At 49.4% G+C, this 13,167-nt stretch overlaps 1 long non-coding RNA gene across 1 annotated transcript; it reads left to right on the top strand.

Moving 5' to 3' along the window:
- The first annotated feature begins 12,682 nt into the window (after positions 1-12,682).
- On the top strand, positions 12,683-13,167 carry LOC132588316 (uncharacterized). Its single transcript, XR_009556501.1, has 2 exons — positions 12,683-12,744; positions 12,828-13,167. It is a non-coding gene; the product is annotated as an uncharacterized LOC132588316 (long non-coding RNA).

Genomic DNA, 13,167 nt, shown 5'->3' with positions numbered 1-13,167 from the left:
CAGAAAGCGGGGGTTGGGGGAGGAAATGACTGCTGGGCACTCCATGATTCCCTATGGAGACTGATTCCCGTAGTGTATAATGGAAAATTAATTCGCAGATATCTGGGTCTCTGAGGGGAGCTGTTTTTTGAAGTAGAGACACCATATTTGCAGCACAGCCTCTAGTGCCCCTCCTCCAAATACCCTCCAAGTTTCAAAAGGACTGGACCAGGGGGGGTTCAATTTTATGAGCCGCAAAAGAAGGTGCCCCTATCCTTCATTATTTCCTATGGAAGGAAGGAATTGAAAAAGTGTACATTCTCTTTAAATGTGATGGCCAGAACTCCCTTCGGAGTTCAATTATGTTTGTCACAATCTTGGTCCCGGCTCCACCCCCAAAGTCCCCAGATAGTTCTTGAATTGGACTTGGCAACCCTACTTCAGAGTCATCTTGAGTCAGTTCTTGGCTCTGGAGAAAGCAAGAGTAGAATAAGTAGCAGTAGTAACGACAACAAGAAAAACAACACCAATAATAGAATTCAGGATTTTTTTTTTTAAAGCAGGAGCTCCTTTGCATATTAGGCCATGCCCCCTGATGTAGCCAATCCTCCTGAAGCTTACAGTAGGCCCTGTACGGAGAGCCCTGAAAGCTCTTGGAGGATTGGCTGCATCAGGGGTGTGTGGCCCAGGGATGGAATTCTAGCAGGTGCTCCTTTGCATATTAGGCCACGCCCCCTGATGTAGCCAATCCTCCTGGAGCTTACAATAGGCCCTGTACGGAGAGCCCTGAAAGCTCTTGGAGGATTGGCTGCATCAGGGGTGTGTGGCCCAGGGATGGAATTCTAGCAGGTGCTCCTTTGCATATTAGACCACGCCCCCTGATGTAGCCAATCCTCCTGGAGCTTACAGTAGGCCCTGTATGGAGAGCCCTGCCAGCTCTAATATGCAAAGAAGTTCCTGCTACAAAAAAGCCCCGATAATAGCAATGATAGCAATCCACGATAGGGTTGCCAGATCTCCATATCTGAGGTGTGCTTGCACATGACAGCTTACACCTTGAATAAAACTTTGTTGGCCCTACAGGCGCCACTGGGCACAAAGGCAAATTTTGAAGTGCTGCATTGGTGATTTAGTAGTGCTGTATTTTTTTGCTATCTTCTATTGTTAATGGCTTTTAGCAGTTTTAAAATTTTAACTTAATTGGTCTTATGTGTCTGTATATATGATGTTCCCTGTCTTGAGTCCATCTGGGAAGGGTGGGCTATAAATAAAATAAATAAACAATAGAGTTTGTTCAGGTCCCCCTGGAGGAGGAGAGAGGAGGAGAAGAAGAAGAAGAAGAAAAGAGAAAGGAAGGGAAGAAGAGGAAGAAAAGAGAAGGGAAGAAGAAGAAAAGAGAAGGGAAGAAGAAGAAGAAAAGAGAAGGGAAGAAGAAGAAGAAGAAAAGAGAAGGGAAGAAGAAGAAGAAGAAGAAGAAGAAGAGAGAAGGGAAGAAGAAGAAGAAGAAGAAGAAAAGAGAAAGGAAGAAGAAGAAAAGAGAAGGGAAGAAGAAGAAGAAAAGAGAAGGGAAGAAGAAGAAGAAAAGAAGAAAAAGAGGAGAAGGGAAGAAGAAGGAAGAGGAGAAGGCAAAAAGGAGGAGAAGGATAAGAGAAGAAGAGACTGGATTTATACCTGCCCTTCACTTGGAGTCTCAGAGTAGCTTACAATCTCTTTTTCCTTCCCCCCACCAACAGACACCTTATGGGGTAGGTGGGGCTGAGACCGCTCTGAGAGAACTGCTCTTGAGAGAACAGCTCTGAGACGACATGTGACTGACCCAAGGTCATACCAGCAGCAGCATGTGGAGTAGGAGTGGGGAATCAAACCTGGTTCTCCCAGATTAGAGGCTGCACTCTTAACCACCACACCAAACTGGCTCACTGAGTCCACCCTGCCCCCACCAGAACAGCAATTTTCTCCGAGCAAACTGATCTTGGTCACCTGGAGATCCACTGTAATGGGGGAGATCGCAGGTGCCACGTAGAATTTGGCAACTTTACAATGATTTCTGTTCATATTTTGGTAGCCGCCAGACATCAAAGCAAGCAGGACAGGTACACAAAAGCTGTCTCCGTTTGTTTGGCAAGGTCACAACTAGGAAATCATAACATTGCGAGGAACAATGATCCAATGCCACCAATGTTTACCCGACAAAAATTGGATTCGTAGCCAGCGATTAATTAACAAAACAATGTTGGTTCTTAGGCCTCTCTGCCAGTCCTTTCACTGTTGTTAGCTGGCAGTGTGGGACAGTCCCTCAGTCTGCACATGACTCAGTCACCTTTGCAGTTATTCAGAGTTACCCTATTTTGAAAAGCAAGAAAAGAGGGCATATTTCCCAAGTGACTACTTCAAACAAGCGATCACTATGACTGATCTCATTTTAAATACCCCCATCAGGGCTTTTATTGTAGCAGGAACTCCTTTGCATATTAGGCCACACACCCCTGATGGAGCCAATCCTCCTGGAGCTTACTGTACGAAGACCCCTGTAAGCTCTTGGAGGATTGGCTCCATCAGGGGTGTGTGGTCTAATATGCAAAGGAGTTCCTGCTACAAAATAAACCCTGCCCTTGCTCTTGAAGCTGTGATAATGACTAGTAACTGGGAATAGTCTTAACCTTCCAACCCCGAAAGAGGACATTTTCTTCTGTTTTTAAAAAAGAGTCCAAAAGAGGATGGACAGCAAAAATAAAAAAGAGAATATCTGGTCACCCTAAGTTATTGTTTCACCCACTGTAGGAGTTAAGAGTCTCTCTCTCTCTCAGCTTGACTTCGCGAACGAAGATTTAAGAAGGGTGCAGTAGTCCACGTCTGCTGCAGGCTCGCTGGTGGCTGACAAGACCAATGCGGGACAGGCAGGTCCGGCCACAGTGGCTGCAGGGAAAAGTCTGATTTGGCGTTAGTGCTGTAGCAGTACGATTCTTCCTCGATCTCCTTTTGTCCCCAAGACCAGCTATGCGTGCGTTCTCAAAGGAAGAGACAGCCTGGTGGATGGTGTGCCTCCATGCTTTGCGATCTGAGGCTAGGACAGACCACTGGTGATGGTTGATGCAACAGGTACCAAGGGATTTCTTCAAGGAGTCCTTGTACCTCTTCTTTGGTGCCCCTCTATTTCGATGGCTGGTGGAAAGTTCGCCATACAGGGCAATCTTGGGAAGGCGGTGGTTTTCCATTAGTATCTGTCATGGAGTTACGGCTGGATTGAGCCTCAGTCCCCTGCTAAACCCGTTACTTTAAGTTCTACGGCTGCATTTTTGGTTCTGTCTTCCGGGGGGTTGCGGAACTCTGCTGGTGTTGCAGCCTTCTGGTACCTTCTGGTGTTGCAGCCTTCTGGTAACCCTGTACATGGTTTTTGCCATAGAGCAGGGGTCAAACTCATTTGTTATGAGGACCAGATCCGACATAAATGAGACCTTGTTGGGGAGGGTTGCCAAGTCCAATTCAAGAAATATCTGGGGACTTTGGGGTGGAGCCAGGAGACATTAGGGGTGGAGCAAAGATCAAGGCTGTGACAAGCATAGAGAGTTCTGGCCATCACATTTAAAGGGACGGCACACCTTTTCAATTCCTTCCTTCCATAGGAAATAATGGATAGGGGCACCTTTTGGGGGGCTCATAGAATTGGACCCCCTGGTCCAATCTATTTGAAACTTGGGGGGTATTTTGGGGAGAGGCACTAGATGCTATACTGAAAATTTGGTGCCTCTACCCCAAAAAACAGCCCCCCCAGAGCCCCAGATACCCGCAGATCCATTCTCCATGATTTTCTATGGGACTAAATCTCCATAGGGAATAATAGAGTTCCCAGCAGACATTTCCTCTCCTCCCCCCGCTTTCTGACGACCCTGAAGCGGGGGGAGGGTCTCCAAACCAGGGGATGCCCTGCCCCCACCTGGGGATTGGCAACCCTATTGTCGGGCCAGGTCATGTCAGGCTGGGCCATGTGTGCAACTAATTAAGATTAGGTAGCAGAGATATAAACTTTATAAAGGACACAACAAACACAATACCTTCAGGACCTAGGGTTGCCAAGTCCAATTCAAGAAATATCTGGGGACTTTGGGGGTAGAGCCAGGAGACTTTGGGGGTGGAGCCAGGAGACATTAGGGGTGGAGCCAAGATCAAGGCTGTGACAACCCTGAAGGGGGGGAGGGCCTCCAAACCGGGGGATCCCCTGCCCCCACCTGGGGATTGGCAACCCTACCGGCCAGCAGGGAAGGCGAGGAGGGCCTCTCCCTTCGGCTACCAGCGCAGCGCAGCTCCCCTCCCGCCAGCCTTCCGCATCACCCCCAGCCTTACCCAGTCCTTGGCTCGGAAGGCCAGTGCGCCTCCGCCGCAGCCATGCCGCCTCCTCCTCCTGCCATGGCTCGGCTGCCACCTCCTTCTCCTCCGAGGCCAGCCCAGCATGCCCCTTGCCGCCCGCGCAGCCATAGGCCCAGCAGAGGGGCTGGGCGGAGAAGTGAAGCGCGCCCCCCTTGCCCACGCAGGCCGCCTTCTGCAGGGAGTGGAGGGGCAGGGCGCAAGTCCGGCCTGCTCTCGCTCCTCAAGCGTTGCTGCTCGGGGTCCTAGAAGGACCCAGATTCAGGGCTCACCACGCTTCTCCGTATCTGCTCCTCCGAGATGAGCTCAGGCTGAGCCCATCTCAGAGGAGCAGCTACGGAGAAGAGGCGGCAGCCGCACAGCGGCGTCGCCCGCTCCTTGGCGATGTTTCCCCCCTCCCCCCGCTTCCATTTTTTTGGGGAGCGGGGGAAGAGGCTGGAAAATCTGGGGTCCCCCGCCAGGGTGGGAGGGTTGGGAAGCCTATCAAAACCGTCTCTCCCTGTATGAGCCCTGTAGGTCTTTATGATCAGCAACCCAACAGCTTTTGGTTATACCCGGCCCCAGAGACGTCCATCTGGCCTTGACAAGGGCCAGGGCCTTTTCAGCCCTGGCCCCTGCCTGGTGGAATGAACTCCCCCTAGAGATCTGGGCCCTGTGGGATCTGCTCCAATTCCGCAGGGCCTGTAAAACAGAGCTTTTTCACCGGGCTTTCAGCTAGGGTTGCCAAGTCTAATTCAGAAAATATCTGGGGATTTTGGGGGTGGAATCAGGAGACTTTGGAGCGGAGCCAGACTTTCCCATTTCCAAAATAAATGCATAAAAATACAGCAGTGCAGTTCACCTGAATATTCATCATTTCCTCACCCCCCAATAGCTGCAATTCTAGCAAATGAAAGTGTAAACACACAAAAAACAGCCAAAATGCACAGTTTCCATTTTGTGGTCTCCCTGGGCCTTTACTCACAGGAACTGCTGTTCTTCAGCCTAACACAGGAAAAAAAGAGAGAGAGAGGTGGAGTTTTCCTCTATCCCATAAACAGGCTCCTATACAAAGACTCTGAAAACAATGCAAAACAAGCACAGACACACACTATTACTGCCTCCCCTACAAACACTTCTGAAAAGTACTCTCTCAAACTGGATCCGGTTCCTCCACAATGACATCTGACAATTACAGGGGCTACGCTGCTCTCTCTCTCACACACATGCACACTCTTACTTGCTGTGAAATGAAAGCAAAACAAAACAAATGAAAGCAAAACAAACTGCTTCTGACCCTTCCCCATGAAGTACTTCCTGCTTCCTGCTCACAAGGGGCACACACACAAATAGGCTTCCCAACCCTCCCACCCTGGCGGGGGACCCCAGTTTTTCCAGCCTTTTCCCCTGGTCCCCCCAAAAAACGGAAGCGGGGGGAGGGGGAGGAAAACGGCGCCAAGGAGTGGGCGACACCGCTGCGCAGCTGCCGCCTCTTCTCCGTAGCTGCTCCTCCGAGATGGGCTCAGCCTGAGCCCATCTCGGAGGAGCAGCTAAGGAGAAGCGTGGCGAGCCCCGAATCTGGGTCCTTCTAGGACCCCAAGCAGCAACGCTGGAGGAGCGAGAGCAGGCCGGACTTGCGCCTTGCCCCTCCACTCCCTGCAGAAGGCGGCCTGCGTGGGCAAGGGGGGCGCGCTTCGCTTCTCTGCCCGGCCCCTCTGCTGGGCCTATGGCTGCGCGGGCGGCAAGGGGCATGCTGGGCCGGCCTCGGAGAAGAAGGAGGCGGCGGCGCTGAACTGAGCCGTGGCGGGAGGAGGAGGAGGCGGCATGGCTGCGGCGGAGGTGCGCTGGCCTTCTGAGCCAAGGACTGGGTAAGGCCGGGGGCAATGCGGAAGGCTGGCGGAAGGCAGGAGGGGAGCTGCGCTGGTAGCCAGAGGGAGAGGCCCTCCTCGCCTTCCCTGCTGGCCGGTAGGGTTGCCAAACCCCAGGTGGGGGCAGGGGATCCCCCGGTTTGGAGGCCCTCCCCCCCCTTCAGGGTTGTCACAGCCTTGATCTTGGCTCCACCCCTAATGTCTCCTGGCTCCACCCCCAAAGTCCCCAGATATTTCTTGAATTGGACTTGGCAACCCTACACACAAAGAAGCATTTTAAAATGGGGCCTGTTTGCAGGTTTCTTAACCTGCAAGAGATCTAGAGGTACTGGTGGCTGTGGGGGCGTGGCTTCCCCCACCAGCCAGCTGGCTGGGGTGGGGGAAAGCCTGTAAAACCGGGGGATCCCCCTGGACCTGGGGATTGGGAAGCCTACTTTCAGCTGAGGCAGTGGACGTCACTTGTTACCAGCATCTTCCCTTCATTCCATCCCAATGCTATAAGATCTGCTGGACCTGGACAATAGGCCATGTCTGTGAGGCAGAACCTGCCATTTTTAGTCTCCATTGTCACTCTGGAGTTGTAGATTTTTTATTTTTTAAATTGGTCTTTTATTGTTTTTATTGTTGATTATTTTTATGCTGTAACCCGCCCTGAGCCTGGCCTACAGGAAGGTCAGGCTAAAAATCAAATTAAATAAATAAATATTATATACAATTATATATTATATATATATATAACTTGAAACATGCTTAAAACATTAGCACTTCAAGGTGCTTTCTTTGCATTTCTCCCATGGGATCCAAGGAATTGGGGAAAGGAAGCTCTGGCTCTTTCCTTCCTTCCCTGGGGACTGGGAGGGGGAGGAGCCTCAGCCAATAGAAGGACGAGAGGCTTGGTTTAGTAGCTCTGCTGTGCAGTTGAGAGAGCCTGGCAAAGGAAGAAAAAGAAGAAGAATTGTAGATTTATACCCCGCCCTTCTCCCTGAATCAGACTCAAAGCGGCTTACAATCTCCTATATCTTCTCCCCCCACAACAGACACCCTGTGAGGTGGGTGGGGCTGAGAGGGCTCTCATAGCAGCTGCCGTTTCAAGGACAAGCTCTGCCAGAGCTATGGCTAACCCAAGGCCATTCCAACAGGTGCAAGGGGAGGAGTGGGGAATCAAACCCGGTTCTCCCAGATAAGAGTCCACACACTTAACCACTACACCAAACTGGCTCTCCTTCTCCCCCTTCCTCCCCAAGGAGGAGTCTCAGCCACTGGAGACTGGAGAAAACAGAAGATTTGCTCAGTAGCTCCTGTGCTATTGAGTAAGCCTTGCAAAGCAAGCTGTGATGCAGAAGGAAGCAAGAGAGAAGGAGAAGGAAGCAGATGACAGCCAGTTGCTCAAGGGCTTGATTCGGCCCCTGGGCCACATGTTTGACACCCCTGCCATAGAGGACGTTCATAAATTCCAGGAGTCAGTGGTGCCACTGTCAGGGTACAGGGTTCCCAGCCACTCACTCACAAAGTAGAACGTTCACTCACAAGACTCCACAGCTTAGAGGGAGCATTGGAGGGCAAAGGGGCCTGTGTTGAGAAGTTGGCAACCATAACGAGAGACTGAAGACATCGAAACTTGGAGATGGTTAGGTTTGCCTCTTCCCGGCCCCCGCTTCACCCCCTGCTCTTTCACCAGCTCTTTGGAAGGCAGAAGGGCCCATCACCTCTGTTCCCTTTTCGAAATGTCACCCATTGCTTTTCTTGGACTGTTCAAATATTCAGAATTGTTTCCTTGTCTTGGGTTTAGTGTTTATCCAACACGGCCTGAAGGACTCTGCTGGGAAGAGTGGGGGCAGCTCAGCCCCGCCTCGGCTTCAAGAAAAGAGCTCTTGAGACCACTTGCCAATATATACATAGATGTCTTTGAAGTGTTTTCCCTCAAGATCTCTTTGGCATAGATAAAGTTCCCAACCTAGTCCCGATACCCACCCGTCCACCCCGCCTGCCTCAAACAGAGAGATTTGATCTTCAAAATCAAGCAGGTGAAGAATTTGTGGCAAGCTGCCAAACCGACCTCATCTGCCATTCGCCATCATCTTTTATGGGCGAAAATACCTCAGGGGGAAATTCTCCAGTTAAAAGGACCAGGCAAGTAGATGATGGGGAAGACCTCTTCCTTAGACCCTGGAGAGCCGCTGCAAGTCTGAGGAGACGATACTGATGTTGGTGGACCAAAGGTGGGGAGGGGATGTGGCTCAGTGGTAGAGCATCTGCTTGGTATGCAGAAGGTCCCAGGTTCAAACCCTGGCATGTTTAGTTAAAAAGGACTGGGTAGTTAGGTGTCTGAGGCCCTGGAGAGCTGCTGCCAGTGTGAGTGGACAATACTGACCATGATGAAGTAATGAAGAAGAAAAATTGGATTTATATCCCACCCTCCACGCCGAATCTCAGCGTCTCAGAGCAGTTCACAATCTCTTTTATCTTCCTCCTCCACAACAGACACCCTGTGAGGTGGGTGGGGCTGATCGAGCTCTCCCAGAAGCTGACACTACTGCAGAACGTGTTAGTACTGTAGCTTACTTTTCTGCCACGTGGCTCCTTTCTCTATAGTAGAGGAGATGCAATTCTGAGGGATCCCAAGGTCCCACCTGGAGGCTGGCATCCCTAACATGGGAGATCTGAGATCAGGTCTCTGTCTGACTTTATTCTTGCAGCTTGGGGGGGGTGGGGGTGGAATCACCCAATGCTTTTTTTGGAAATTTAAACCCGGGTCCTGCTGGGCCGTGCTCAATACATTAACTGTGACTCCATCCTGAACTCATTCTGATCTGCTTCCCCACCCTGTTTGCTTTGGGATGGGGGAAGTGGTTGGGGAAGGTTGATACAGGTGTGTGTTCTTAAGAAAGGAAAAGAGGGTGGATTGGAAAGGAATTAAAAGGATGTCTCAGACATACTTGCCGGAAGAGCTTCTAGATGGCAGTACTGTGCAAGAAAAGCCAGTTTCTAAAAATATTTTTTAAAAAAGAGGAGGAAAGACATGTTAAAAGGCAGACAGTGGCAGGACCTATGCTGATAGGGCTGTATACAACACAGAGAGGACTTTTTCTCTCTCTCCCAAAATTCTAGAACTTGAGGGCATCCAGTGAAGATTCAGAATAGAGCAAAAAACATCAGAAGAACCCGGCTGGATAAGCTTTTCTTAATCTTACTGAGATGGACCACAGGTCTCATCCAGCAGGGCTCTTCTGATGTTCTTATGAGGGAAAAGCCTCAGCCTCCATGCCTTGTTCTGGGCCGTCCAGAGGAACTGGTTGAGGCCACTGTGTGAGACACGATGCAGGACCAGATGGACTTTCATTGGTCTGATCCAGCAGGGCTCTTCTGATGTTCTTATGAGGGGAAGGCCTCAGCCTCTCTGCTCTGTTGTTGGCCCTCCAGAGGAACTGGTTGAGGCCACTGTGTGAGGCAGGATGCTGGACTAGACAGACCACTGGTCTGATCCAGCAGGGCTCTTCTGATGTTCTTCTGAGGGGAAGGCCTCAGCCTCTCTGGCCTGTTGTTGGCCCTCTGCCCTGTTGTTGGAACTGATTGGGGCCACTGTGTGAGGCAGGATGCTGGACTAGACGGACCCTCACTGGTCTGACCCAGCAGAGTTGTTCTTATGATCTTAAGCCACAGAAATTCAGCAGGTGTATGTCTGTGTATTAATCATATTTAATGGTGTGTATTTTATTGTAGGAATAAGCTTTTGCTGGCGATAAAGCATGGAAGCGAAACAGGAAAAATAAGATCAATTGATCCTGCCGCTTTCAGTGGCTGCGGAAATGTTCTTTGAAAACAGCCTCAGAAAGAGAACGTATATGGTGGGAATATATAGAAGCTTGAAATATTCCACACTTTTCCCAAGGCTTGTTGTTTTTTGCCTATACAATAAACTAGAATTGCAACGTAAGAGTGGTGAAATTGACTTTATTGAAGGATGCATTGACTATAAGAAGTGTGTGTAAGCTGATTATACATGAAGCCGTTTGGCTTTTTTTCACCAATCCCCAGGTGGGGGCAGGGGATCCCCCAGTCTGGAGGCCCTTTCCTCCCCCCACATCAGGGTCATTAGAAATCAGGAGGGGGAGGAGGGAAATGTTTGCTGGGCACTCCGTTATTCCTTATGGAGACCAATTCCCATAGGGCAGGGGTGGCCAACGGTAGCTCTCCAGATGTTTTTTTGCCTACAACTCCCATCAGCCCCAGTCAGCACGGCCAATGGCTGGGGCTGATGGGAGTTGTGGGCAAAAAGCATCTGGAGAGCTACCATTGGCCACCCCTGCTATAGGGTATAAAGGAGCATTGATCTGTGGGTATCTGGGGCTTGGGGGGGCATGTTTTTTTTAGGTAGAGGTACCAAATTTGCAGCATGGCATCCTGTGCCTCTCTCCAAAATACCCTCCAAGTTTCAAAAAGATTGGACCAGGAGGTCCAATTCTATGAGCCCCCAAACAAGGTGCACCTACCCTTCATTATTTCCAGTGGAGGGAAGGCATTTAAAAGGTGTGCGGTCCCTTTAAATGTGATGGCCAGAACTCCCTTTGGAGTTCAAGTATGCTTGTCACAACCTTGCTCCTGGCTCCACCCCAATGTCTCCTGGCTCCACCCCCAAAGTCCCCAGATATTTCTGGAATTGGACTTGGCTACCCTACCTTTCGTATTTGAAAGAGCAAGAGCTCTGTCTCTCTCATCACGCATCCTGTCGCTCTTGCAGTGTCTAGAGTCACAGAAGAGATGCAAGAGCTGATATTTTAGGGGGGAAGGGTGCTGGAAAGGCCATAATTTTCTTTGTGTTTTCTGGTATGCTCTCCCTGTCCTTTTTAAATATTTGCACAGCAGGCATGAGCCCAACCAATAAAGTTTCCTCCCCAGTTTGTGGTTGAACCAGTGGGATTTCTGTCTGCCACAGTGCTGGGACATGCACGCAGTCAAGTCAGGTTTTTTTCTAGCAAAAAGTCTTCCTCGCCCGTCACCTCTGGAGTCTTACTGACATTCAAGAACAGAATGACCTGCCCAAGCCAGGTTTTTGAACAGAACGTGTTTGGAATTGAGTAAGAAGTTGTATCATTGCATAATCCGGAGCATTATGTTTTAAAGGTAACTAATTGTTTGCTTTGGGCATTGTGTATTAGATCGTTTCCCCTCCTCTCCTGAGAGAGCAATAAGGAGTTGACAGAACTGCTGATGCCCCGGGGCTGCTAATTTTTTTTGGGGGGGGGGGCTGTTATCTAAGGAGGGGGTTCCTCTTCCCACAACAGCTGTGTGACACTAGGGTTGCCAAGTCCAATTTAAGAAATATCTGGGGACTTTGGGGGTGGAGCCAGGAGACATTAGGGGTGGAGCCAAGATCAAGGCTGTGACAAGCATCATGGAACTCCAAAGGGAGTTCTGGCCATCACATTTAAAGGCACAGCACACCTTTTCAGTGCCTTCCTTCCATAGGAAATACTAAAGGATAGGGGCACCTTCTTTTGGGGCTCATAGAATTGGACCCCCTGGTCCAATCCTTTTGAAACCTGGGGTATATTTTGGGGAGAGGTGCTAGATGCTGTACTGAAAATTTGGTGCATCTACCTCAAAAAACAGCCCCCCCCAGACCCCCAGATACCCGCGTATCAATTCTCCATTATTTTCTATGGGAATAAATCTCCATAGGGAATAACAGAGTTCCCAGCAGACATTTCCCTCCCCCCCCCCGCTTTCTGATGACCCTGAAGCGGGGGGGAGGGCCTCCAAACCAAGGGATCCCCTGCCCCCACCTGGGGATTGGCAACCCTATGTGCCACTCAGAAACTCATAAACAAAAACCCAAAACTGTGTGGCCCAAAAATCGAGTAGAACAATTTGAAAAACACTTAGACACTATTCTGTAATTAGGTTCAATAAACAAAGAAGAAGAAATCATATATTTACACGCTTTGCAAGCCCCGCATGGATAATGTCCTTGGGGTTTTGAACCAGCCTGTTCTTTTTATGTCCGCTCTTACTAACTTTTCTCTCAGGTTCCTCGTTTTTCAAATTGTTCTACTCGAGCTACCGTCTATGGTGCTCTCTGCTCTTGCCCCAGGGTGTATGTGGGCTGCTTTATGAGACCTGTTAAAACTAGGGTCTTGGAACGTTTGCCGTCTGAAAAATAACGTGCAGGGTGTTCCGCTCGCTGAACGCTTTGAGAAATTTAGACACGATCCTGAGTCTATCAAATTCTTTGTGCTGCAGAAGGTGGAGACTCTTATGTGTAGTGGAGATGTACAGAGATTACTTTTACAAAAGGAGGCAGAACGGATGTTCAGATTGCGATCCTTAGAACCGAATGGGTTGAATCAACAAAACGACCTTTCTCGTTTTTTATGATATTTTATGGAAAACTTTGGCTTTGTTTGTTTGAGGAATAATATTGCTTTAAGTGTTTTGAGATGTTTATTGATCGCACCTGGACAACGCCGTCTTATGGCGGCGTTCCCCCCACTGGTTGAAGCATTTGCCTGGAATGAAATTTGTGAAGTGCAGTTGAGAGAAAGTCACGGACCATTTTGTAAGTATACCTGGATGTGTTATTGTATTTAAAGATATTTATTTTTTACACTATGATGTTAAATAATAATTTTATTTATTTAGGCTCTTGATAAAAGTGTGAACTGCCTTAGGGCGGTTCTTCGAAACACACAGCAAGTACAGTCAACAGATGCGTTGAGATTGATGTTGGATTTCTCCAGCGTGAGGTGAAGATTTGCTGCTGTTGCCCCGCCTCCCCCTTTGAACGGACTTTCACTTCACCGGTGCTCTTTTGAGCCTTTTCCCTCCTTGTAAGGCTTTGGTCACATTATTTTATCTTCTGTCACAACGGCACTAATTGAACTGAGACATTCTTGCTGGAGCTGGGCTCCATGCATCCTTCTGCACTTTTGATTGTGTTTTGTGAGAGATGTTTGAATACAATTTATTGTGATATAAGCGA

The sequence above is a fragment of the Heteronotia binoei genome, chromosome 1 (genome assembly GCF_032191835.1).
Source record: "Heteronotia binoei isolate CCM8104 ecotype False Entrance Well chromosome 1, APGP_CSIRO_Hbin_v1, whole genome shotgun sequence".
NCBI classification, from domain to species: domain Eukaryota; kingdom Metazoa; phylum Chordata; class Lepidosauria; order Squamata; family Gekkonidae; genus Heteronotia; species Heteronotia binoei.
The sequence above is the reverse complement of the archived record's forward strand: the minus strand, read 5'-3'. Positions and strand labels throughout refer to the sequence as shown.